This window comes from Amblyraja radiata, chromosome 2 (assembly GCF_010909765.2).
Source record: "Amblyraja radiata isolate CabotCenter1 chromosome 2, sAmbRad1.1.pri, whole genome shotgun sequence".
NCBI lineage: Eukaryota > Metazoa > Chordata > Chondrichthyes > Rajiformes > Rajidae > Amblyraja > Amblyraja radiata.
The window spans coordinates 62,608,089-62,634,226 of record NC_045957.1 but is presented as its reverse complement, the minus strand read 5'-3'; the positions used below and the strand labels follow the sequence as shown (position 1 = coordinate 62,634,226).

The 26,138-nt window shown below is 47.2% G+C and overlaps 1 protein-coding gene and 1 long non-coding RNA gene across 5 annotated transcripts in view; one reads left to right on the top strand and one right to left on the bottom strand.

The window, feature by feature from the left end:
* The first annotated feature begins 657 nt into the window (after nucleotides 1-657).
* snx10 (sorting nexin 10) overlaps nucleotides 658-26,138 on the top strand; it is a 65,781-nt gene continuing 40,300 nt past the window's right edge. For all 4 annotated transcript variants that reach the window (XM_033047735.1, XM_033047727.1, XM_033047716.1 and 1 more), the window contains exon 1: nucleotides 658-804. The gene's annotated coding sequence lies outside the window, so the exon portion shown is untranslated. The remainder of the gene's footprint in view (nucleotides 805-26,138) is intronic.
* LOC116990203 lies at nucleotides 5,465-9,303 on the bottom strand. The gene is made up of 3 exons (XR_004416470.1): nucleotides 9,147-9,303; nucleotides 7,327-7,331; nucleotides 5,465-5,475 (listed from the first exon to the last, which is right to left on the bottom strand). It is a non-coding gene; the product is annotated as an uncharacterized LOC116990203 (long non-coding RNA).

Sequence of the window (26,138 nt, the reverse complement as noted above, 5' to 3'; positions counted from 1 at the left end):
GAAAAATAGATCAGCCATGATTGAATGGCAGATTAGATTTGATGGGGCAAATTGCTTAATTCCACTTTTTTAACTTATGAACGTGTAAATACCCGAGTCATGATTGTGCCAAGATGGTTCCATACTTCATCACATAGACCTATGGCTACGTTTATTTAGCATGTGAGAAAGAGGTTGATTTTGGGGAAGAAGGGGAGAATACGATTGTAATTGTAAAAGGATAAGACCAATTTTGTTCATCTGTCAATCTTATATGTATTTTGGATGTGATATATTTACAGCATCTTCCATTTAAATCTCAAAATATTCAGTATTTGCAGTCTTTCCTATTTTACAGGAAATAAAATCAGTTTTAAAAATATACTATTTGGTACATGGTTTTGTTACAAAGTATGTAATATACACGAATCTGTACATACATGTATAATAATTTATGTTTAATGGCATTTATTTCCATTAACAGTTTTATTTGATTCTGTAGTTGGATGAAAAAGATACAATATGGGAAATTATGTGAAGGGAAATTTGTAGGTTTGCGCAATCATGATGAAATATTCGACGTCACATTAAAAGCCACCAATAAATAAAATCCCTACTGTGAAAATTGCCTGTTTTGCACAATCGAACGGGGTGGCGTTAGACGGGAATTTTCATTTCCAAACCCCGAGCCAGGGCGGAAGCACTACGAAGAGCTGATCTTATTCATCGATGGCATGTGATCTGACGCTCCAGTCCCGGGCGGAGCAGTGAAGGAGGCGGGCACGGGTCGCGAACGCTGGAGGTGGGGGAGAGCTGAAGTCTCAGGTAAGTCGAGGGTGGTCGCTGCCAGCGACACTGGGATACTAGTCGCACGTTGACATTATAACTATCAGTCGCCATAGCTGTAAATTGCAACATTTCTAATCCACTGGATCAGCGTCCAACTTGTGTTTTGGTGTTTCCCGTAACAATCTGCTGAAATAATTTTGTTTTTTTCTTTGGCATTTTTCATTTGTATTTGCCATATTTCGACTTGTTGGCTGTTTAGACCGCATATTTGGGGTACGATTTTAAATGGAGGAACTAACTCCTGTAGCGCCGTTTCAATGGACGAAATCGCTATCTGTTAGCTGATAATTGGACTTCTGTTTTTCAGCTTGCTTGGTGGTATATTTAAAAAATCTCATGAAAGTGAAAGTTTGTAAAGAACATTCGGATCCCTTGCTGTTCACTTTTCAAATATGCGACGGCTTAAAATCGTATGACACCATTGCTAGAAATTACTGGGGGGAAAAACTGCAGTCTGAAATTATAAATAGAACATGTTCTAAACACTGAACAGGTCAGGCGGCATCTGTAACAAGGAAAGCAGGGTTAACTTTCATGTTGACCCTTCATGAGTACCGGAAAACAGTGACGATTGTGATTATAGGAATTGCGAACAAAAATATGAGACATATCAAATGTGTTTTAATTCAAAACAAATACATGTTTTACACATATTCCCCCACACATTGAGAAGTTGTTTTTCAGGTTAAATTAAGACGAGACATTGATGTCCAGCCAGCATCTTGTACACAGACTAACCCAGCAAAAATGTTGCAAATAATTTTGGAGGAAATGAAAAATGCATTTCTGCTAAGCTGATCCCTGACTCATTTGATATTTTTGTCTGAGAATGGAAGTAATGTGGCATTGGGTGATAACTTTTAACACTTTCACAGTCAAATTGGTGATTGAATTATGGATTTGAATAGATTACACAACCCACTGAAGGATTAAGAAAAACTGGCATTTTTTGTTCTTAAAACAAATAAATGTGTAAGAAGGAAATGCAATGCGGGTTTAAACCGAAGATAGACACAAAAAGCTGGAGTAACTCAGCGGGACAGGCAGCATCTCTGGAGCGAAGGAATGGGTGAAGTTTTGGGTGGAGACCCTACTTCATGCTGGTTAGAGATAAGGGAAATGAGAGATATAAGCTTCATAAGGTTCATTTATTGTCACATACACCAATTGGTGTAGTGAAATTCACTGGTCAGGTCAGTCATACAATTTAAAAAAGCAACAGACTCAGAAAACACATTTTAACATAAGCATCCATCACAGTGACTCCTACACATTCCTCACTGTGATGGACGGCGAAAATAAAGTTCAAGTCCTTCCCTTGTTGTTCTTCCTTGGTCGGGGGCCTCGAGCCCCCCTGTTAACGGGACGGTCTTGAGTCCCGTAGCCGGCGGCGATCGGGCCATCTGCGTCGAGGCATTCAGCTCCTGCAACGGGGCGATGTCAGCTACCCTGCGCCGGGTGATCAAACCTCGCGTCAGGGCTGGACAAACCTTCTGCGACATTGGAGCTCCCGACTAGCCTCTCCCGAGAGTGCGAGCCCTTGATGGTAAGTCAGCAGGCGCGGTGGGAGCGATCCCAGGCAAGGGATCCGCTCCGATGGTAAGTCCGCACCCCGTGGTGAGGCACACGACAGTCCGAGGCGGCTTCCAGCTCCATTGATGTTAGGCCGCACGGCCCGGTGAATGTGATCCGAAACTTGATCACCTCTCTCCAGGAAGCTAGGAACTTGAAAATGTTTGGGACACAGCAATGTCATGTAATTAAAGTAGTCATGTTTAGTATTTTGTTGCATATTCTTTGCATGCAATGACTGCTTGAAGTCTGCGATTCATGGACATCACCAGTTGCTGGGTGTCTTCTCTGGTGATGCTCTGCCAGGCATGTATTGCAGTCATCTTTAGCTTTTGCTTGTTTTGGGGGCTAGTCCCCTTTAGTTTTCTCTTCAGCATAGAAAAGGCATGCTCAATTGGGGTCAGATCAGGTGATTGACTTGGTCACTCAAGAATTTACCATTTTTAGGCGGAAAAACTCCTTTGTTGCTTTAGCAGTATGTTTGGGTTGCTGTAGAAAGAACTGCCGGCCAATGAGTTTTGAGCAGATAGGATGTGTCTATACATTTTAGGATTAATTACGCTACTACCATCAGCAGTTGTAGCATTATATCTATAAAAATTATATCTATCTATAAATCAATGAAGATAAGTGAGCCAGTACCTTCAGCAGCCATACATGCCCAGGCCATAACGCCCCCACCACTGTGTTTCACAGATGAGGTGGTATGCTTTGGATCTTGGGCAGTTCCTTCTCCCCTCCATACTTTTCTCTTGCCATCACTCTGTTACAAGTTAATCTTCATTTCATCTGTCCACAAGACCTTTTTCCAGAACTGTGGTTGCTCTTTTAAGTACTTCTTGACAAACTGTAACCTGGCCATTCTATTGTTGCAAACCTTCCAAGATGGCGGCGCTGGCTTAACAGCTGCAGCCCACCTGCAGTCCGTCTGTTTTTTTTCTTCTTCTTTTTTTTTTTTCCTTCTTTCGTTTTGTTCATTGTCATGTTTTAGTTAATTTTGTTTTATTAAGTTGTGTATGTGTGTGGGTGGGGTGGGAGTAACATGTTTTGGTCTCTTCCTTCGGGGGATGCGAATTTTTCATCGGTCGTATTCCCCGTCTCCGTCTGCGCCGAGGCCTAATGGCGGAGCTGGCGGCATCGGAGCTGTAGCAGCAACAGCAGCAGCAGCGGAGACCCGGCTCGGCCCTGGAGCTGTGGCGGCGGCAGCAGCAGCAGCGGAGACCCGGCTCGGCCCTGGAGCTGTAGCAGCAACAGCAGCAGCAGCGGAGACCTGACTCGGCCCCGAAACTGTAGCGGCGGCAGCAGCAGCAGCGGAGACCCGGCTCGGCACAGAAGCTGTGGCGGCGGCAGCAGCAGCAGCAGCGGAGACCCGACTCGGCCCTGGAGTTGTGGCGGAGGCAGCAACCACCCGCGGAGTTTGAACCGTCGCCTCGGCGCAGAGGGAGAACAAAGGGGGAAGAGACAGAGACTTTAAGATTTTGCCTTCCACCACAGTGAGGAGGTGTTTGGTGAACTCACTGTGGTGGATGTTAAATTTGCGTTGATTGTGTGTTGCCATTTTTTAAATTATATGTATGACTGCAGGGAAACAAAATTTCGTTCAGACCGAAAGGTCTGAATGACAATAAAACGAATCTAATCAATTAACCAGTGGATTGCATCTTGCAGTGTAGCCTCTATTTCTATTTATGAAGTCTTCTGCGGACTGTGGTCATTGACAAATCCACACCTGACTTCTGAAGAGTGTTTCTGATTTGTCAGACAGGTGTTTGGGGATTTTTCTTTATTATAGAGACAATTCTTCTATCATCAGCTGCGGAGGTCTTCCTGCCAGTCCCTTTGTGATCAGTAAGCTCACCAGTGCTCTCTTTCTTCTTAATGATGTTCCAAACAGTTGATTTTGGTAAGCCTAAGGTTTGGCTAATGTCTCTAACAGTTTTATTCTTGTTTCTCAGTCTCACAATGTCTTCTTTGACTTTCATTGGCACAACTTTGGTCCTCGTGTTGATAATCAACAATAAAAGTTTCCGAACGTGATGGAAAGACTGGAGAAAGACTAGGTGCTGAGAGCTCTCTTATACAGGTGCACAACCTTTTATCCGAAAGCCTTGGGACCAGACACTTTTCGTAATTCGGAATTTTTCGGCATTCGGAATGGAAGATTTTTAGCGTAGATTTTAACGGCTGGCTCAGTGGTAGAGTGCTCGGCTCATATCCGCAAGGTCGCGAGTTTACGCCTCGATCCCGGCAGTTACTCGATCACGAGTTTGAGTCTTCAATGTAGTTTTTTCTTGCAGAATAGAAGAGAATAGGGAGGGTTAGGCTGGGATCATTCTCTGCGAGATGATCTTAGTGCGGGAGACAAGTGTAGGAGAGGTGTACTGACTGTGTGGGCAGAACTTTGGAAGTGATTGCCCACCATTCTCAAAAGCCGCTGTGTCTCCCTGTCCCTCCAACTCCAGAGGAATCCGCTCCCCGATGGGCTGCTACGGCGACAAGTGGCAGTTCGCCCACAGCCCGAGCTGCGCCACCCCAAGAACAAGACGTACCTTGCACACCATCAGGTTCTGCCCCTACGGGGAGCGTGTTCCTCTGGAGTTGGAGCGGGGCTGGGCTGGAGTTGCTGATCTGGGATCTCCGTGCTTGCAGTGGGCCTGGGGGTCGGTGTCCCGATGAGGGGGCACAGCTCGGGCTGTGGGCGAACTGCCACTTGTCGCCGTAGCGGCCCATCGGGGAGCGGCTTCTGGTGGTCCTGACGTCTCTCAGCTCCTGTCCAGGGGGGTGGCCGGAGACGTCAGGACCAACAGGAACCCGCTCCCCGATGGGCCACTACAGCGACAAGTGGCAGTTCGCCCACAGCCCGAGCTGCGCCCCCTCATCCGCAACCCGGGTTCCTCTGGAGTTGGAGCGGGGCTGGGCTAGAGTTGTTGCTGGCTGTGAGTCTCTGGGATCTCCGTGCTTGCAGTCGGTGTCCCGTTGGTCCTGACGTCTCCGGCCACCCACCTGGACGAGCTGAGACTGGGAACTGTACTGCCCTTGCCCCCTCCCTCTGCAACTGCAAACAACCCCACTCTCCTGCAAGGGCGGTACAGTTCCCAGTCTCAGCTCCTGTACAGGGGGGTGGCCGGAGACGTCACAGCCCGAGCTGCGCCCCCTCATCCACAACCCCAAGAATAAGACGTACCTTGCACACCATCAGCTTCTGTCCCTACGGGGAGCGTGTTCCTCTGGAGTTGGAACGGGGCTGGGCTGCTGCTGGCTGTGGGTCTCTGGGATCTCTGTGCTTGCAGTGGGCCTGGGGGTCAGTGTCCCGTTGGTCCTGATGTCTCCGGTGACTGGCGCTGACCTGCTGGCATCGCCAACGTGAAGACAGTGCAAAGCCCCCGCGCCGGTGCAATGGGCGGGGAGCTGGAGAGGGGAGGGGAGGGGTCACACACATGGCCGGGAAGCAGAGGGGTGTAGGTGGGGTGAAACTGAAGGGAGCGACAATCTGCTGCTGCCTGCCCGCTGAGTTAAATAGTTCCCACGCAAGACTCACGATACACTGTGTATCGTGAGTCTACCGTGGGAACTTTTTAACTCAGCGGGCAGGCAGCAGCAGATTGTCAATTATTAACCCTCCCGCGCAATATACCCTCACCTTCTCTTTTATGAATGGGGATTTAGTTCCCCTTTCTTCGAGACCGACCGGAGGTTCCGCTGTCACCTCTGCGGGCCACCCTCGGTGAACGTCTTCAAGGACCTTTTTTCAAGGACCGAAAAAATGTCCGTTATTCGGAGCTTTTCGTTATTTGGAATTTCGGATAAAAGGTTGTGCACCTGTACCTGCATTAAGGAGGCAATTAAACACACCTGTGCAACTACAAACACCTGTGAAGCCATGTGTCCCAAACATTATGGTGCCCTGAAATGGGGGGACTCACCGCTGTAATTTCTACATGGTGAAACCAAAATGTATAAAAAATGGCCTTTATTAAAAGGCCATAATGGCCATATGGGGTTCCACAGGGCTCAATTTTAGGGCCCCTGCTCTTCTCTCTATACCTACTTCCTCTGGGCTCAATTTTAAGAAGGCATGGCATCTCCTTTCACTTTTACGCAGATGATAGCCAGTTATATATGCCACTCAGGAAAGATGACGACTATTCTCTAAAATCACTTCTGTCTTGTCTTGAGGACATTAAGTCCTGGATGGCCTTAAACTTTCTGGGACTTAATGAAAAAAAGACAGAGGTGATTTTGTTTGGCCCCAATGGCTGCCGTGAACCTCCCTTTGTTGACTTGGGTCCACTGGCATTGTCCGTAAAGCCAACAGTTTTAAACCTGGGTTTTAGGATGGACGGTGATTTTAAACTAGATAAACAAATAGACGCGGTGGTTAAGTCCAGCTTCTTTCACCTAAGGAAGCTGGCAAAGGTGAAGCCCATCCTCGAGCGGCAGCATTTTGAAACAGTAATCCATGCCTTTATTACATCTAGGCTGGATTACTGTAACGCACTCTACTCTGGAGTCGCACGAGCTTCATTGGCTCGTCTCCAGCTGGTTCAAAATGCTGCTGCTCGCCTTTTGACCGGAACTCGAAAGAGGGAGCACATTACGCCAATTTTGGCCTCCCTTCACTGGCTCCCAGTGCACTTTCGAGTTCATTTTAAAATTATTTTATTTGTTTTCAAATCGTTGAATGGGCTCGCCCCGCCTTACCTCTCTGAGCTGCTCCACCTATATGCTCCTGCCCGGTGCCTCAGGTCAGCTGATCAGCTGCTCCTTGAGGTACCACGGTCTAAGCGGAAGCTCAGAGGGGATAGAGCCTTTTCTGTTGCTGCTCTGGCACTTAGGAACACCTTGCCGTTGCACATCAGACTGGCCCCCTCATTGTCCATCTTCAAATCCTCCCTAAAAACTAATTTTTATTCTCTGGCTTTCGACACTGGCTGAGACATTGCTCCTGTTCTTAGTGCTTTTAATGTCTTTTAATTTTTACTGTTTTTAGTCCTTCGTTTTACGGTTTTTTAATGGTTTATAATAACTTTTTGTCCATGAGTTCTCATGTACAGCACTTTGTGGCAACTGCGGTTGTTTAAAGCGCTTTATAAATAAAGTTTATTATTATTATTATTATTATATCATAATGTGCTCTTCAAACACATGTGATTTTTTTCTATTACAAATCTCAAATTGTGGTGTAAAGATGCAAATAAATAAATGATGGGTCTTTGTCCCAAACATTATGCAGGGCACTGTATGCAAAATAAGTAATGATCATAAAGGAAACAGTAATTGTAAGCTGTTTGTAGGGTGAAAACGAGAAGCTGGTGCGACTTGGGAGGGGGAAGGATAGAGAGAGAGAGAGAGAGAATGCTAGGTAGACACAAAATGCTGGAATAACTAAGCGGGACAGGCAGCATCTCTGGAGAGAAAGAATAGGCGACGTTTCAGGTCGAGACCCTTCTTCAGACTGGGAATGCCAGGGCTACCGGAAGTGAGAGAAATCAATATTCAAACCACTCGGCTGCAAGCTTGCCCAAGCAAAATATGAGATGCTGTTCCTGCAATTTTGTTTAGCCTCACTCTGACAATGGAGGAGACCTAGGACAGAAAGACCTGTGTAAGAATGGGAAGGAGAATTAAAGTGTCCAGCAACCGGGAGATCAGGTTGGTTTAATAGACAATAGACAATATGTGCAGGAGTAGACCATTCGGCCCTTCGAGCCAGCACTGCCATTCAATGTGATCATGGCTGATCATCCACAATCAGTACCCCGTTCCTGCCTTCTCCCCATATCCCCTGACTCCGCTATCTTTAAGAGCCCTATCTAGCTCTCTCTTGAAAGTATCCAGAGAACCGGGCTCCACTGCCCTCTGAGGCAGAGAATTCCACAGACTGACAACTCTCTGTGTGAAGAAGTGTTTCCTCATGTCCGTTCTAGATTGCTTAAACCTTATTCTTAAACTGTGGCCCCTGGTTCTGGACTCCCCCAACACCGGGAACATGTTTCCTGCCTCTAGCATGTCTAAACCCTTAATAATCTTATATGTTTCAATAAGATACCCTCTCATCCTTCTAAATTCCAGAGCCCAGCTGCTCCATTTTCTCAGCATATGACAGCCCGCCATCCCGGGAATTAACCTTGTGAACCTACACTGGACTCCCTCAATAGCAAGAATGTCCTTCCTCAAATTTGGAGACCAAAACTGCACACAATACGCCAGGTGTGGTCTCACTAGGGCCCTGTACAACTGCAGAAGGACCTCTTTGCTCCTCTGTTCAACCCCTCTTGTTATGAAGGCCAACATGCCATTCGCTTTCTTCATTGCCTGCTGTACCTGCATGCCTAGTTTCATTGACTGATTTACAAAGGACCCCCAGATCCCGTTGTACTTCCCCTTTTCCCAACTTGACACTATTTAGATAATGCCAAAGAGGATAACCTCACATTCATCCGCATTAAACTGCATCTGCCATGCACCCAACCTGTCCAAATCATCCTGCATTCTCATAGCATCCTCCTCACAGTTCACACTCACACCCAGCTTTATGCCATTTCAAATTTGCTAATGTTACTTCTAATCCCTTCATCTAATTCATTAATAAATCTTGTAAATAGCTGCGGTCCCAGCACCGAGCCTTGCGGTGCCCCACTAGTCACTGCCTGCCATTCTGAAAGGGACCCGTTAATCCTTACTCTTTGTTTCCTGTCTGCCAATCACTTCTCCATCCATGTCAGCACTCCCCCAACACCATATACTCTAATATTGCCCACTAATCTGCTATGTGGGATCTTAACTGAAAGTCCAGATACACTACATCTACTGGATCTCCCGTGTTCATTTTCCTGGTTATAGCCTCAAAAATGTGTAAATACGTCAATTTGTAAATCCACGTAACCGATCCTGTTACTGCTATCCAAATGTGCCGCTATTTCATATTTTATGATTGACTCTAACATCTTCCTCACCACCGATGTTAGGCTAATGGTCTATAATTCCCTGTTTTCTCTCTCCTGCCTTTCTTAAAAAGTGGATAACATTGGCTACCTCCAATCCATAGGAACTGATCCTGAATCTATAGAACATTGGAAAATGATCACCAATGCGTCCACGATTTCTAGAGCCACTTCCTCACCTCAAATGCGTCCACTTCCACACTATCAGGCCCTGAGGATTTATCAGCCTTCAGTCCCATCAGTCTACCCAACACTATTTCCTGCCTAATGTGGATTTCCTTCAGTTCCTCCGTCACCCCAGATCCTTTGGCCACTAGTACATCAGGAAGATTGTTTGTGTCCTCCTTAGTGAAGACGGATCCAAAGTAGCTGTTCAACTCATCTGCCATTTCCTTGTTCCCCATAATAAATGCACCCTTATCAGCTTTCAAGGGTCCAACTTTGGTCTTAATCTAATTTTTTCCTCTTCACATACCTAAAGAAACTTTTACTATCCTCCTTTATATTCTTGGCTAGCATACCTTCGTACCTCATCTTTTCTCCCCGTATTGCCTTTTTGGTTATCTTCTGTTGCTCTTTAAACATTAACCAATCCTCTGGCTTCCCGCTTTTATTTTTATACAGGCGACTGCGCAAAGGTGTTCCGCGAAACGATCGCCCAGTCTGCTTTTGGTCTCGCTGATGTATAAGAGTCCACATCTTGAACAACAGATACAGTAAATGAGGCTGGAGGAGGCGCAAGTGATCCTCTATCTAACGTGAAAGGACTGTCGGGGTCCCTGTACAGAGACGAGGGAGGAGGTATAGCAACAGGTGTTGCATCTTCTGTGTTTGCAGGGGAAGGTACCTGGGGAGGGGGTGGTTTGGGTCGGAAGGGATGTTAACCAGGGAGTTGCGGAAAGAACAGTCTCTGCGGAAGGCGGAAAGGGGTGGAGTTCGGAAAACGTGGCTAGTGGTGGGACCCCGTTAAAGGTGGCGGAAACTTCGGATGATTGTGTGTTGTAAGCGACAGCAAGGACTGGGGGACTCTGTCTCTGTTACGATGAGGGGTAGCAAGGGCAGAGCTGCGGGGTACCGAGGTGACACGATTGAGGGCCTCATCTATGATGGGAGAGGAGAACCCCCGTTCCCTAAAGAATGAGGACATCGCGGATGTTCTAGTATAGAACACCTCATCTTGGGCGCAGATGCGGCGTAGACAGAGGAATTGTGAGAAGGGGATAGAGTCTTTGCAGAAAGCAGGGTGAGAAGAAGTGTAGTCAAGATAGTTGTGGGAGTCAGTTGGTTTGTAATAGACGTCAGTCAATAGTCTATTTCCTGTGATGGAGACAAATCGAGAAAGGGGAGGGAGATGGTCCAAGTAAATTTGAGTGCAGGATGAAAATTGGTGGTGAAGTTGAAGTCCATGAAATGAAAGAAATTATATATTTAAAACCAGAAGAATTTATTTAAAATCAGAAATACAGCATTAGTTTCCCCAACACATTCTCTGGTCACTTCCTCATTTAATTTCATATATTTGTCGGATAATAATGAACAATCAATGATATAGAAACATTTTTATTGCATACCTAAAATTAAAATCTAAAATCCAATAATGTTTGAAATATTTAGATATGACAGCTTCTGTTGCAAAAACTACGTAATTGTAGTGGAGAGGGGAACAGAGAATTGTAATATATTGAGAGGAATAGAATCAGATGGCATAGGTTGAAGACACCATGTGAGGGGATGATCTATAGTGTGGTTGCAATCTGGACACACTGCCTGTGAAAATGGCGGTGGGTATTCTCTTGTGATTTTCAAAGATGTCTGGAGAATTACTTTGAGTTAAAAAAAAGGAAGTGTTGTCGTAGCAGGCAGCATCTCTGGAGGACATGGTTCGGTGATGTTCATTTGGGTCTCTTTCTTCAGACTTGGGACTTAGACTGCCTTCAAGGGACTTCAGAGTCTGGACTTGATCCTGTCCGTGACCTGAGAATGTTAAATGGTGATATGGGGTGACTGAGGGAACCAGTCTGCTGAAGTCAATATCTAGGTAGACTTCTGTATTTCAGAACTGAAAGCCGAAATGGAGAAAGGCAAGTTAGTGCAGGAATTGAGAGTTGGTGGCCAGGTACAGAAAATGTTGCACATGGTTAGAATTACAGTGAGTGCCAAGAACCACATTTAGAGGAAGTATTTGTGAATTAAAACAAATACTCTCTTTCTTCCTGTTTGCAATTCTTGATGCGGCCTTTGTTTTCTCTATCAAATCTAAAGGGTGTAGAGTTGACCAGGTATTGTTGTGGTGAATGACAGATTTATCCATCCACTGTCAGTTCTGGTTTGACCATAAAGCACCCTTGTAAACTGTAGTCGTATTCTAAAATATCAGTTATTGTGGAATGCAAATATAGTTCTGGTATTTTTTTTCTGGTCCTTTTTATTAATGTCACTATTGTGACAAAACTTGCTTTATAATAGCTGCATTTACAGCAGTGCATTCACTATTGTTTTTATTTGTTTTGCTAAATTGGAAGTTAAAAGACTCATTTAATAAAAATCTCATCGACAATGGGCTACTCTTCCCTGTAGAAAAGCAAAGTTTCCCGACAGTGAAGTTTCTATTTCGTAGCCTCAAGCATGCACCAAACAGTTTAGATTTACAGAGTGGAAACAGGCCCTTCGTCCCTCCGAGTCCTCGCCGACCAGTGATCCCCACATATCCCACAAACACGGGACAATTTATGGAATTCCCTGCCACAGAGGACAGTGGAGGCCAAGTCACTGGATGGATTTAAGAGAGAGTTAGATAGAGTTCTAGGGGCTAGTGGAGTCAAGGGATATGGGGAGAAGGCAGGCACGGGTTATTGACAGGGGACGATCAGCCATGATCGCAATGAATGGCGGTGTTGGCTCGAAGGGCCGAATGGCCTCCTCCTGCACTTATTTTCTATGTCTATGCCTAATTTTTACATTTACAGAGCCAATTTACCTCCATACCTGTACGTCTTTGGAGTGTGGGAGAAAATCAAAGATCTCAGAGAAAACCCACGCAAGTCACGGGCGAATGTATGGACACTGTACAGACAGCACCCGTAGTCGGGATTGAACCTGGGTCTCCGGCACTGCAAGTGCTGTAAGGCAGCAACTTTACCGCTGCGCCAACGTGCCACAAAACAGTTGGCCTGAAAATTTGGAGAATACAGCAGGATGCACTTGGAGCCTTCCACTTACTTATCCAGATTAACAGACCACAGAAATATAATTAATTGTCTGGGAATTACAAATGACACCACAAGATAGGAATTGAGGTTACTGGACTATCTGGAACTCAGAATAAGGGGTCATCCATGAAGGGTGGAGGTGAGAAAACACCCAGAGGGTGATGTCTTTTTGTAATTCTCTATCCAAAAGAACAGTGAAGTTTCATTTGTTCAAGTTCAAGTGAGTTTATTGTCATGTGTCCCTGTATAGGACAATGAAATTCTTGCTTTGCTTAAGCACACAGAAAATAGTAGGCATTTACTACAAAAACAGATGAATGTGTCCATATACCATGATATAAATATATACACACATGAATAAATAAACTGGTAGTGCAAATAACAGAAAGTGGTTGCTAATAATTCAGTTTATTTTAGGCAGATTGATAGATTTTTAGATACTAAGGGATATATTTGTGATTATTGCAGGGATGTGGTATGAGGTAAAATGTCAGCCATGGTCATAATGAATGGCAGAGCAGGTTTTTCCTGCTTTTGTGTATTATTCAGAGCAGGTATAAGGGACTGAGCAGGTTTTTCCAGCTTTTGTTTATTATTCGGATTCATAACTAATTTATTTTGAAAGTTATGTTGGCAACTAATTTGAGGACAGCACTACCCCACAAAATTGGAAACTGAATATTTTTTTAATGTAGTGTTTGAAAGAATACTTTTGGTGAGAATGTTGACACCTACTTGTTTTTCTTGGAATATTAGTGCGCATGAAATATTTTGTTCCCTTCGGAGCAATTATTATCCCATGTGAATGCTCATTGAAGAGGCATACAGAATATAAAGGGGCTGTCTCACTGCGGCGACCTAATTGGCGAGTTTAGGAGAGTTTGAAAAAGTGTCATGTTGAAGACCTCCTTCGACTATGTGGAAGACCTCCTTCGACTTCCTTCGGCTATGTGGAAGACTAGCTTCGACTAGCTTTGGGAAAATTGGACACCGCATAGTGGAGAGTGAAGACGACCTCCTTCGATCGCCTTCGACCTCCCTTCGACTATGTTGAAGACTATCTACGTCTAACTTTGACTACCCTCGATTACCTACGAATAACATGCCGACCTACGACCTATCTCAACTAAACCTAAACCTTAAAATATAGATTTTTTTCCATGGCGACCTTTTTTTCCTCGCGGGCATTTTTCAGCATGTTGAAAAATACGCCGCGACCTAGCTGAGGCCTCGAGTACGCGGGGACTACTCCCAAGCATGAAGGAGAATTACAAAGACCTCCTTGGACCTCGTGTCGACCATGCTGCGAGTATGAGTCGAGGGCAAACTCTTCTGAACTTGCGGATTAGGTCGCCCCAGTGGGACAGCCAATTTATTAAGACAACTTTTAATTGCCCTGTGACATTCTCCCCATACACATATCATGCAAGAATGTAAAATATACTGAACGATTGAAACTATATTCAAATAATGCCAGAGTGGTGCAGTGTGTCATACTGCAGTCTCGTAAGTCCTGACTTCTGGTTCCGCCCTTATGGCAATGGTGTGTCTCTCCCAACGACCGAGATTCCTCCTGAATGCTCAATTTCCTCTGTCATTTGTGAATTCTGTCAGTTTGGGAAATGCTATGAAACCATGACCTAATACCAACTCCAACAACAAGAAACGTCACAGTAGGGAGAGCAAAGTATAGCAGACATGCTGTTAAAACTCTCAACAGTATTTGCTGAACCAAGAATTTGCGTGTGTATAAAATATCTGAACATGGTTGAGTTATTCTGTAGATAGATTGTTCATGTTTTTCTTTTATTTTCTCATATGCCCTGTCCTTATACCTTATTTGCACAAGATTAGTCTGTTAAACATAGCAATTCCTATTGAAGTTAAATTTCATTAGCAGAGGTACCTGATTGACATCCTCTGGGTAAACAACCTTTTTAATATGTTTAAGCAAAGGCATAATTGGAATGCCCTTGTCAACCCTGGCCAGATTGGAGAGGCGAGGACTTTAAAATTGGATAATGGCTTCAGGGCTGCTGGGATGTTTGGTCAATTTGAAAGTGCTCTCTGTGGAACTGGGACAAGCTGCAGAGTGGTGCCAGTTTGTCTAGAGCCTAGATCCAAGCTGCAGGAAGGGAATGGGAACTTCTGCAGACCCTGTCAATTCGGTGCAAAATGCCTAGAATGGATTGGATGACTGCAAACCATACGTACACCTTGTAAATAATTGTAACTAATGTTGCAAAGCTTTGCTTTACTGAATGTTGATTGGATGAAGTATTGAGCCTTCTCTGGTTTTCTTGCAGATCAGGGTAAATGTTGCGATGTTTGCTTCCTCCGAGAAGCCCTGTGTGAATACAATGTATTATCCACTGTATTATTTGGTTAGGGAAATATCTGTTATGTATGGAGTAAATCGATATCTGTAATTGGATTGTAAAGAGAACACCCCCATGTGCTTTGGCCCATCAAGGTCCAGGGACCTATAAATGTCTGTTGCCACAAGGTCCTGCATCGATCTTCTGGGAGAGCGCTTAGGACTGCGTGACCTTCTGGAGTGCCTCTGTTTGAGCGAGGCCTAGAGGGCTTGATCAGGCAGATACGAGGATCGAACCCGCGGTGGTTAGGTATACTGATTGAATTATAATTGTGTTTTGTCAAAATAAAGATTAGTTGCGCAAGTGCTTGATTCAGTGTTTTTTGACTGAAACTAGACTGGGGGGAAGCTTAGAATGAGCTATTTACACCCTCCTTGTTGGAGATTTGCCATCCGGGCCATTGGATAAAAAGCAGAGCTGCCAACTCTCACGCATTGAGTGCGAGATTCACGCATTTCGTCCAATTGTCACGCTCTCACGCTGGTCACAGAATTTCTCACGCTCTTTCGTGAGAAATTCTGTGATCAACGAGAATTTCAAAACTAATATCAACTGCTTGTGTGCGAGTCTGTTGTCAAGACAGAAGCATTCTTATTCTCTGTTATTCTCACTTGACCAAACCGTCACACACTTCCAAACCATGTCCCCGTGCAAATTTACATTGAAAGACACAGACCGGGCAGTGAATGAGTGTCACCCAGCGCAGCAAGTAATGCCATGTGCAGGAAGCGGCTGACATGAGCGCGGTTGGCGAGCGGCAGGAGAGAGGTACATGGGCTGCGGCACCGGGGGTGCTGCAGCCCCCTCCCCACTTTTTTGGCTAGACATCTTTCAATGTCTCCGGCTTTGGATGAGGCGCTGCTGTGCTCTGAGCAACCTGGTCGTGGGTGTTGGAGAGCCGGGGAGGAGGGAAGGATGGAAGCAGAAGCAGCGGTGGGGGCAGATGCAGACGGGGTGCCGGGGCTGGCGAGTCGCTCGCTGCAGGTCCGGCCATGGAGCAGCCTCAGTGCAAGAGTCCCGGGCTGTCGGAGGCGTCGGAAGCATCGCGCCGCTGCCTTGAGAGTCTCTGCGCCGGATTTGCCATGGTGACTGGCATGGACCAGGCTGCGGCTCGGTGCATCCTGGAGGACAACCAGTGGCTGCTGGAAGTAGGTACCAAGCACTGGGTAGAACCGGTGGAAGATAGTGGGCTTCAAATGGGGCTGGTTGAAGAAAGCATCCTGCTTGTCTGCTAGATTTTCACTTACTGTAACTGCAGGAAAAATGTTCCCGATGTTGGGGGAGTTCAGAACCAGGGGTCACAGGGAAAATTCACTGGATGTTTTCAAGAGAGAGTTACATTTAGCTCTTGGGGCTAGCAAAATCAAGGGATATGGGGAACAAACAGGAAAGAGGTACTGATTTTAGATGAACAGCCATGATCATATTGAATGGCAATGCTGGCTCTAGGTTTCTATGCTTGAATATATGGCAATAAAATTTGACCACTTGATTTTGAAGCATTCATGCATGGTGGAGGTATTATGTAGTCATAGAGTGATACAGCATGAAACCAGGTCCTTTGGCCCAACTTGCCCACACCGCCCACATGTCCCAGATACACTACCTGCTTTTGGTCTATATCCCTCCAAAACTGGCCTATCCATGTATCAGTCTAACTGTTTCTTAAATGTTGGGATGGTCCCTGCCTCAACTACCACCTCTGGCAGCTTGTTCCATACACCCATCACCCTTTGTGTGGAAAAAGTTACCCCTTAAAAAGTTACCTCTTAAAAATACTATAAACAAAAAACATTGAAATCATACTTCTACAATGCACTAAAACATGATTTAAATACATCAAATTTAAAAAAGTCCCTACCATGGGAGGGGTGCACCCCCCTCCCACATCCTCCCCCCACTCAGCCCCTGGTTCAGACAGAGAGCACTGCCAGATGTGAGCAGGGAACTGAGGCCAGTTGTTCGTGATATCTGGATCCCAATGCTCAGCGCTTCGTGTTTTGGAGTTGGTTAATGTTATTAGAAACATAGAAAATAGGTGCAGGAGTAGGCCATTCGGCCCTTCGAGCCTGCACCGCCATTCAATATGATCATGGCTGATCATCCAACTCGGTATCCTGTACCTGCCTTCTCTCCATACCCCCTGATCCCTTTAGTCACAAGGGCCACATCTAACTCCATCTTAAATATAGCCAATGAACTGGCCTCAACTACCTTATGTGGCAGAGAATTCCAGAGATTCACCACTCTCTGTGTGAAAAATGTTTTCCTCATCTCGGTCCTAAAGGATTTCCCCCTTATCGTTAAACTGTGACCCCTTGTTCTGAACTTCCCCAACATCGGGAACAATCTTCCTGCATCTAGCCTGTCCAACCCCTTAAGAATTTTGTAAGTTTCTATAAGATCCCCCCTCAATCTTCTAAATTCTAGCGAGTACAAACCGAGTCTATCCAGTCCATATGAAAGTCCCGACATCCCAGGAATCAGTCTGGTGAACCTTCTCTGTACTCCCTCTATGGCAAGAATGTCTTTCCTCAGATTAAGAGACCAAAACTGTACGCAATACTCCAGGTGTGGTCTCACCAAGACCCTGTACAACTGCAGTAGAACCTCCCTGCTCCTATACTCAAATCCTTTTGCTATGAATGCTAACATACCATTTGCCTTCTTCACTGCCTGCTGCACCTGCATGCCTACTTTTAATGACTGGTGTACCATGACACCCAGGTCTCGTTGCATCTCCCCTTTTCCTAATCGGCCACCATTCAGATAATAGTCTACTTTCCTGTTTTTGACACCAAAGTGGATAACCTCACATTTATCCACATTATACTGCATCTGCCATGCATTTGCCCGCTCACCCAGCCTATCCAATCACCTTGCAGCCTCCGAGCATCCTCCTCACAGCTAACACTGCCCCCCAGCTTCGTGTCATCCGCAAACTTGGAGATGTTGCATTCAATTCCCTCGTCCAAATCATTAATATATATTGTAAATTGCTGGGGTCCCAGCACTGAGCCTTGCGGTACCCCACTAGTCACTGCCTGCCATTGTGAAAAGGACCCGTTTACTCCTACTCTTTGCTTCCTGTCTGCCAGCCAGTTCTCTATCCACATCAATACTGAACCCCCAATACCGTGTGCTTTAAATTTGTATACTAATCTCTTATGTGGGACCTTGTCGAAAGCCTTCTGAAAGTCCAGATATAACACATCCACTGGTTCTCCCTTATCCACTCTACTAGTTACATCCTCGAAAAATTCTATAAGATTCGTCAGACATGATTTACCTTTCATAAATCCATGCTGACTTTGCCCAATGATTTCACCACTTTCCAAATGTGCTGCTATCCCATCTTTAATAACTGATTCTAGCAGTTTCCCCACTACCGACGTTAGACTAACCGGTCTGTAATTGCCCGTTTTCTCTCTCCCTCCCTTTTTAAAAAGTGGAGTTACATTAGCTACCCTCCAATCCTCAGGAACTACTCCAGAATCTAAAGAGTTTTGAAAAATTATCACTAATGCATCCATTATTTCTGGGGCTACTTCGTTAAATACTCTGGGATGCAGCCTATCTGGCCCTGGGGATTTATCGGCCTTTAATCCATTCAATTTACCTAACACCACTTCCCGGCTAACCTGGATTTCACTCAGTTCCTCCATCTCATTTGACCCCCGGTCCCCTGCTATTTCCGGCAGATTATTTATGTCTTCCTTAGTGAAGACAGAACCAAAGTAGTTATTCAATTGGTCTGCCATGTCCTTGTTCTCCATGATCAATTCACCTGTTTCTGACTGCAAGGGACCTACATTTGTTTTAACTAATCTTTTTCTCTTCACATATCTATAAAAGCTTTTGCAGTCAGTTTTTATGTTCCCTGCCAGTTTTCTTTCATAATCTATTCTCCCTTTCCTAATTAAGCCCTTTGTCTGCTGGACTCTGAATTTCTCCCAGTCCTCTGGTAGGCTGCTTTTTCTGGCTAATTTGTACGCTTCATCTTTTGTTTTGATACTATCCCTGATTTCCCTTGTTATCCACGGATGCACTACCTTCCCTGATTTATTATTTTGCCAAACTGGGATGAACAATTGTTGTAGTTCATTCATGCAGTCTTTAAATGCCTTCCATTGCATATCCACCGTCAACTCTTTAAGAATCAATTGCCAGTCTATCTTAGCCCATTCACGTCTTATACCCTCAAAGTTACCTTTCTTTAAGTTCAGAACCATTGTTTCTGAATTAACAATGTCACTCTCCATCCTAATGAAGAACTCAACCATATTATGGTCACTCTTGCCCAAGGGGCCACGCACAACAAGACTGCTAACTAACCCTTCCTCATTACTCAATACCCAGTCTAGAATAGCCTGCTCTCTCGTTGGTTCCTCTACATGTTGGTTTAGAAAACTATCCCGCATACATTCCAAGAAATCCTCTTCCTCAGCACCCTTGCCAATTTGATTCACCCAATCTATATGTAGATTGAAGTCGCCCATTATAACCGTTTTACCTTTGTTGCACGCATTTCTAATTTCCTGTTTGATGCCATCCCCAACTCCACTACTATTGTTAGGTGGCCTGTACACAACTCCCACTAGCGTTTTCTGCCCCTTAGTGTTTCGCAGCTCTACCATATCGATTCTACATCCTCCAAGCTAATGTCCTTCCTTTCTATTGCGTTAATCTGCTCTCTAACCAGCAACGCTACCCCACCTCCTTTCCCTTTCTGTCTATCCCTCCTGAATATTGAATATCCCTGGATGTTCAGCTCCCAGCCTTGGTCACCCTGGAGCCATGTCTCCGTGATCCCAACTATATCATAGTCATTAATAGCTATCTGCACATTCAACTCATCCACCTTATTACGAATGCTCCTTGCATTGAGACACAAAGCCTTCAGGCTTGTTTATACAGCACTCTTACCCCTTATACAATTATGTTGAAAAGAGGCCCTTTTTGATTTTTGCCCTGGATTTGTCTGCCTGCCACTTTTACTTTTCACCTTGCTACCTATTGCTTCTACCCTCATTTTACACCCCTTTGTCTCTACGCTCACATTCAGGCCCCATATCTCCATGTTCCTGCTCTCGCCTGCACGAGGAACTGGAAGCAAACCGGAGATAACAACCCTGGAGGTCCTGCTTTTCAGCATTTTTCCGAGCTCTCTAAAGTCACGCTGCAGAATATTCATCCCCTTCTTTCCGACATCGTTTGTGCCGACATGCACTACCACTTCCGGCTGTTCACCTTCGCCCTTGAGGATTTTCTGCACTGTCTGTGACATCCTGGATCCTGGCACCAGGAAGGCAGCACACCATCCTCGAATCCCGTCTGTTGCCGCAGAAACACCTGTCCGTACCTCTCACGATGGAGTCTCCCACTACAATGGCGTTGCCTGACATTGGCCTTTTTGGTTTTGGCTCAACAGCCCTATTAGCATCGCAAGCCGGTCTGCTGCTCAGTGTTAAAACGTCTTCTGTCCCAACAGCTTCTAAGTGGGTGAACCTGTTCACAAGAGGTACAACACCCGGGGACGTTTGCATTCCGTGCTTCCCTCCCTTTCTCACAGTTTCCCACCTTCTCTCTTCCAGTACCTTAGGTGTAACAATCTTACTGTAGGACTTGTCGAGGAACGACTACGTTTCTCGGACGAACCTGAGGTCATCCACTTGCTTCTCCTATTGATTTGCAATTAGCCTGATTTGTAATTAGTTGACAAAACCTTAATTTATTAATCCGGAATATCCAAGGGGATGGGATAAGTGTAACATTAATATGACATGCAAGGTGTCAGGCTGTCTGTCACAACATATAGCCCTGATAACCCATTATTTCCTTCAGTTAAATATTGTGAAGGTAGCACTATTGTCATTTGCCACTCAACGATTATGTTTGTTTACCTCACTATTTCTAACCTCCCCCCCCCCCCAAATTATTTTGACAGGTTGAATAGAAACGTCCCCAATCTCGTTGTTTCATTAATTAGTAGATGAACATCCTCAAGGAGTGTAATCAGATGGAAACTGATTCAGATGCAATGTTTAAGAGCTTATTCAACGAAGGGGCATGTTTTAAAGGAGTGACAGAGATACTTGCAGGGGAATGTGTGAGGAGGTTATTGTAAAGACTTCCAAACTCGTGATGTCTTCACTACATGTTTTATTATAGATACTGGTATAAAACACACACTGTGCCCTAGCTGTCCGTGGTCTGTCACTGGAGCTAGAGAGCGAGAGAGACGTGGGGAGGCTACAGTTATACTGAAGATAATGGGGAGTGGTTAGTAGTGGTGAGGTCACTATGTTAAAGGAGCATGCACTGATCTACATCCTTCCCCTCGGAAACAAAGTATTATAGCAGTGACAGTGCGACCACGACTCATACGCTAGAAACACCCCCCGCGCGTACACCGCCAGGAAACAGTTAACACATTCACGCAAACTCCCCGTAACGTACAGGCGGCTTGACCAACCGCCCAGAGCGGGTGCGCAGCCCACCCTCCCCCCCTTCCGCAGGAAGAGCAGGGACGAGAGCCGGGGCGGCGACAGGGGAACGGGCAGGAGGACTTGCCGGAGAGGGAGGACGAGGAGAGCGGGGAGGAGAAGCGGGCACGGGAGCGGGCGAGGTAGGCGAAGGCGGACTGGGAGGAGCCGGGGGAGAACGGGGCACACAGAGCTGAGACGGCAGGGTCCTGGGCATGCGAGGAGTGGAGGGCAGAGAGGAAGGAACCGGAGGGGCAAAAGGAGCTGCAGTGGGTGGAGCGGGCTCATTGACCAGGAGCAAATGCTGGCGGGACCGGCGGTAGATGGTACCCTCGTAGTCAATGAGGTAAGACCGAGGAGAGCCCGCAGAGCCGACGACCACGGCTAGCCGGTAGTGGCCGGAGGGGGACCGCATCCGGACCACCTGATTCGGGAAGAAACGCGGAAGGGGACGACAGGACTTGTCGTGGGAGCGCTTCTGGATGGCCTGTTTCTGGGCAAATCGCTCCTGGACGGTGGCAGGGCTGAGGACGGCGGGCTGCAGAGATCGCTGGGAGACAGGGATATGAGGGCGTGTGGTGCGGGACATGAGCCGCTGAGCAGGCGAGCCCAGGGCAGGGTCACGGGAAATATTGCGGAGGTTGAGGATGGCCAGGTAAAAATCTGACCGCGAAAGTCTGCAATGCTCCAGCAGCTCCTTTGCACTGCGGACGGCGCGCACAGCAAGGCCATTGCTCTGCGGGTACTCGGGGCTGCTGGTGATGTGGCGAAAGTTCCAGGATGCAGCGAAGGCGCTAAACTCCGCACTGGAGAACTGGCCGCCGTTGTCAGACTGCAAAGTAACTGGAGAGCCAAAGGTCGCAAAGTGGCGGCGCAGCTTCCCGATGACAGCAGCAAATGTGAGGGTGGGCAGCTGATCCACCTCGAACCAGCTGGAGTAGGAGTCCACAAGGACCAGGAAGTGTTTGCCACGCCACTCAAAAATGTCAGTGGCGACCGACATCCACGGCAGGTCGGGGGCAGGCTGCTGCAGGAGCGGCAGGCGTTGTTGATGGGGAGCGAGGCAGTTGCAGGTCGAGCAGGCAGAGACTCTGTCCCGGACGTCTTGCGCCATGCCGGGCCAATAAAACTGACTTTGGGCCTGGGACAGAGTGGCTTCGGCCCCGGGATGGCCGCTGTGGGCAGGATGGAAGTAGTGGTCCCGCAGCGCAGCAGTCACCACGACCTTGTGGCCCTTCACCACCACGCCGTCGTGCAGTACAAGTTCATCCTGGATGAGGAAGTATGGTGCAGCACCATCAGGCAGAGATGAGCGATGTTCGGGCCAGCCACGGCGGATGACATCCGCAAGCTGCTGCAGGGCAGGATCCTTGGCAGTGTGATGGATCAGGGACTGCATCTGCTGGGAAGGCACAATGTTAACGTTTAATACCATCAGGTCAGACGACTCGTACGGGTGTTGGGCAGTGGACGTCAGCGGTGCGCGGGACAGCGTGTCGGCCACAAACATGTCCTTGCCCTTGCGGTACACAATTCGAAAGGTGAAGCACTGGAGCTGCAGCATCATACGCTGCAGGCGGGATGAGGCAGCGTGTATCGGCTTATTTAGGATCGTGACCAGCGGCTGGTGGTCGGTCTCAATAGTGAAGGTGTTGCCCAGGATGTAGTCCTTGAACTTCGAGCAGGCAAACACCACGGCAAGGAGCTCCTTCTCGATCTGAGTGTAACGCTGCTCAGCAGGGATCATGGTGCGGGAAGCGTAGGAGACAGGCAGCTGCAGCCTGTCGTAGAGCTGCAGGCAGGCGGCACCGAGGCCGAACTTCGAGGCATCGCAGGTGAGGACGATGGGGTGCTTCAAGTCGAAAAATTTGAGAGTAGGGGCGCGGACCAACTGGAACTTCAGGGCTTCGAAAGCCGACTGATGGTGCGGGAACCAAACCCAGGCGGTGTCCTTCTTGGTCAGTTCCTTCAAGGGCGCACTCAGCTCGCTGAGGTCGGGAATGAATTTCCCCAGGTAGTTCACCATGCCCAGAAAGCGCTGCAGGCTGGGCACGTCGGTCAGAGCGGGCATCCCCGAGACCGCAGCCGTCTTCTGTGGGTCTGGCTTCAGACCCTCAGCCGTGAAGACGTGTCCCACGTACGTGACCTCCGGGACGCGGAAACGGCACTTCTTGGGGTTCAGTTTGAGGTTGACCTCACGAGCCGTATCCAGGACTTGGCGGAGGTGGAGGTCGTGCTCAGCGACGTCCCTCCCGTACACCAGGATGTCGTCGACAATGATAGCACAAGGCAGACCGGCAAACAGCTGCTCCATGGTGCGCTGGAAAACCTCGCTGGCAGAGTTGATCCCGAAAGGCATGCGGAGGAAACGGAACCTGCCGAAAGGAGTGCTAAAGGTGGTCAGGAAGGAGGAACGTTCATCCAGCGGAATCTGCCAGAAAGAGCTCTTGGCATCGAGGACCGAGAATACAGTGGTGGGGCCAACCTGTGCAGCGACGTCCTCCACCGTTCACATGGGGTAGTGCGGGCGCTTGATGGCAAGGTTTAGGTCCTTGGGGTTAATGCAGATTCGAATCTCGCTCTTGTCCTTCTTTGCGGCAACAACCATGGTGGAGACCCACCGGGTGGGATCACTCACCTCCTTGAGTATGCCCGTGGCCACCATGTGGCGCAGAGTCGACTCCACCCTGTCCTTCATGGCAAAGGAGACGCGGTGAGCCGGGCGGATTACCGGATCGACCTCCGGGTCCATAGCGATCTGGTAGTTGCAGGGTAACTTCCCCAATACATCATCAAAACGATCGGGGTACTCGATCATGGGGTCCATGGGGGCCTGCACCGGGTGGATACCGCGGTGGAAGGAAACCAAACCGAGGTCCTGGCACGCACGAGCGCCCAACAGAGTAACATTCTCAGAGTCTAGCAGGAGGAAAGTGAGGGGCCGAGAGGTCTCCAGAACTGTGCAGATAAGGGTTGTTTTCCCGACTGGTGTGAGCACTCCTCCCCCATAGGCATGAAGACGGGAGTCGTCGGGAGTAACCTTCTCACCAGATCTTATCTGCTTGAAGAGGCTCCTTGACATAACATTTGCGAAAGCTCCCGTGTCGACCTTCGCAGTAAAGGTCGACCCATTCACGGTAACACGTACAGAGGGATCCTTTATCAAAGCAGGTGCACCTAAGAGCGAAAAAATAGACGATTCATCATGGGAGGAGACGTTATCTGAATCAGGGAGTTCGGCTGAATGGTGCTGGGAACCAAGAGCGCTATCAGTCTCAGCAAGGTTGTTTAGGCTCCTCCGTGGAGCAGGGACCGGCCTGCCAATGGAACGACAGGCTGCAGAAAAGTGATTGCGCTTTCGGCAGAAATTGCAAGTTTTCCCCAGCGCGGGGCAAACATTAAACTGATGACTAGCGAAGTTGCAGTTGTGGCAACGACGCGGGCCGTCCCTCGCTGGTGCGGGAGCGCTACACTGGCGTAACGGGCCATCGTTCCACCTGCGCCCAGCAGCGCTGGCATAGTGAATGTCCTGAACAGCAGGTGTAGATACAGAGGCAACAGCAGCAGCCATGCGAGAGGAATGCAAAGCCTCATTTAAAGTCAGGTCTGGCTTCCATAAGAGCTCAGCCCGTAGCTTCTCGTCCTGTAGAGCGTGAACCAGGACATCCCTGATCATTTGGTCGGGGGTCACCGTGTCAAGGCGGCAACGCCGAGCCAGGTGACGCAACGAGGCAATGAAAGAGTCGATATGCTCCCCGGTCTGGTGAAAAACTTGAACCGCTCAATGATGCAATTAGTAGGAATGTCACAGAGCGCGGTGAATTTAGCCAAAAGACATACCAGGTCCTGAGCATCCTCACCAACGCCGTACTCGAACGATTCCGAACGTTCCATGGCCTCCGAACGTTCCATGGCCTCCGGGCCAGCCAGGTTGAGTAGCAGATGTGCCCGCACCTCCGGGGTGGCATTGGCATGGGCGATCGCGATGTAATGCTCGAAATCACGTTTAAAGACCGCCCAACGGTGCACGACGTCTGAGTCAAACACCAGCATGTCAGGATTACGACACGAGTTAGCCATGGCAAATAAAAGGGAAATTGGATCTGGGGGAAAGCAAACAAAAAAAACCCGATAGACAGGAGGCGCGAAGTACGACTTCTTGACACCATGTAAAGACTTCCAAACTCGTGATGTCTTCACTACATGTTTTATTATAGATACTGGTATAAAACACACACTGTGCCCTAGCTGTCCGTGGTCTGTCACTGGAGCTGGCCCTCGGTACATATTAACTGTAATATAATAATGTATGCATGTTGGTAGGTGCAATCAAAACAAATATATTTTTATCATTGTTGTGTTATGAACACCACAGAAAATATTATGTACTCTCAAGATCACATTAAATAGAATATTATTGCTTAAATATCTTGTTATTGGACTTTGCATTTCGGAAAAGTCCCAGCTGAGATGAAGACAGCAGAATACTGAAAATATTGGGGGTCAAAATTACTTTAGGACAGTTTGTTAAGAAAATGAAGGAAATGGTAACAGAATACTGAGACAGCTGAGTGAGTATAATTTTATGGATGAGAAATTATGTTCAACCAATTGATGATGACTTTGACAAAGTAACTAGCATGTTAGAATACAAGGAAGCCAATGGATGCAGCAAATTTTGTTATACAAAATTTGGTCCATGAAGTGCCCCATAAAAGATTA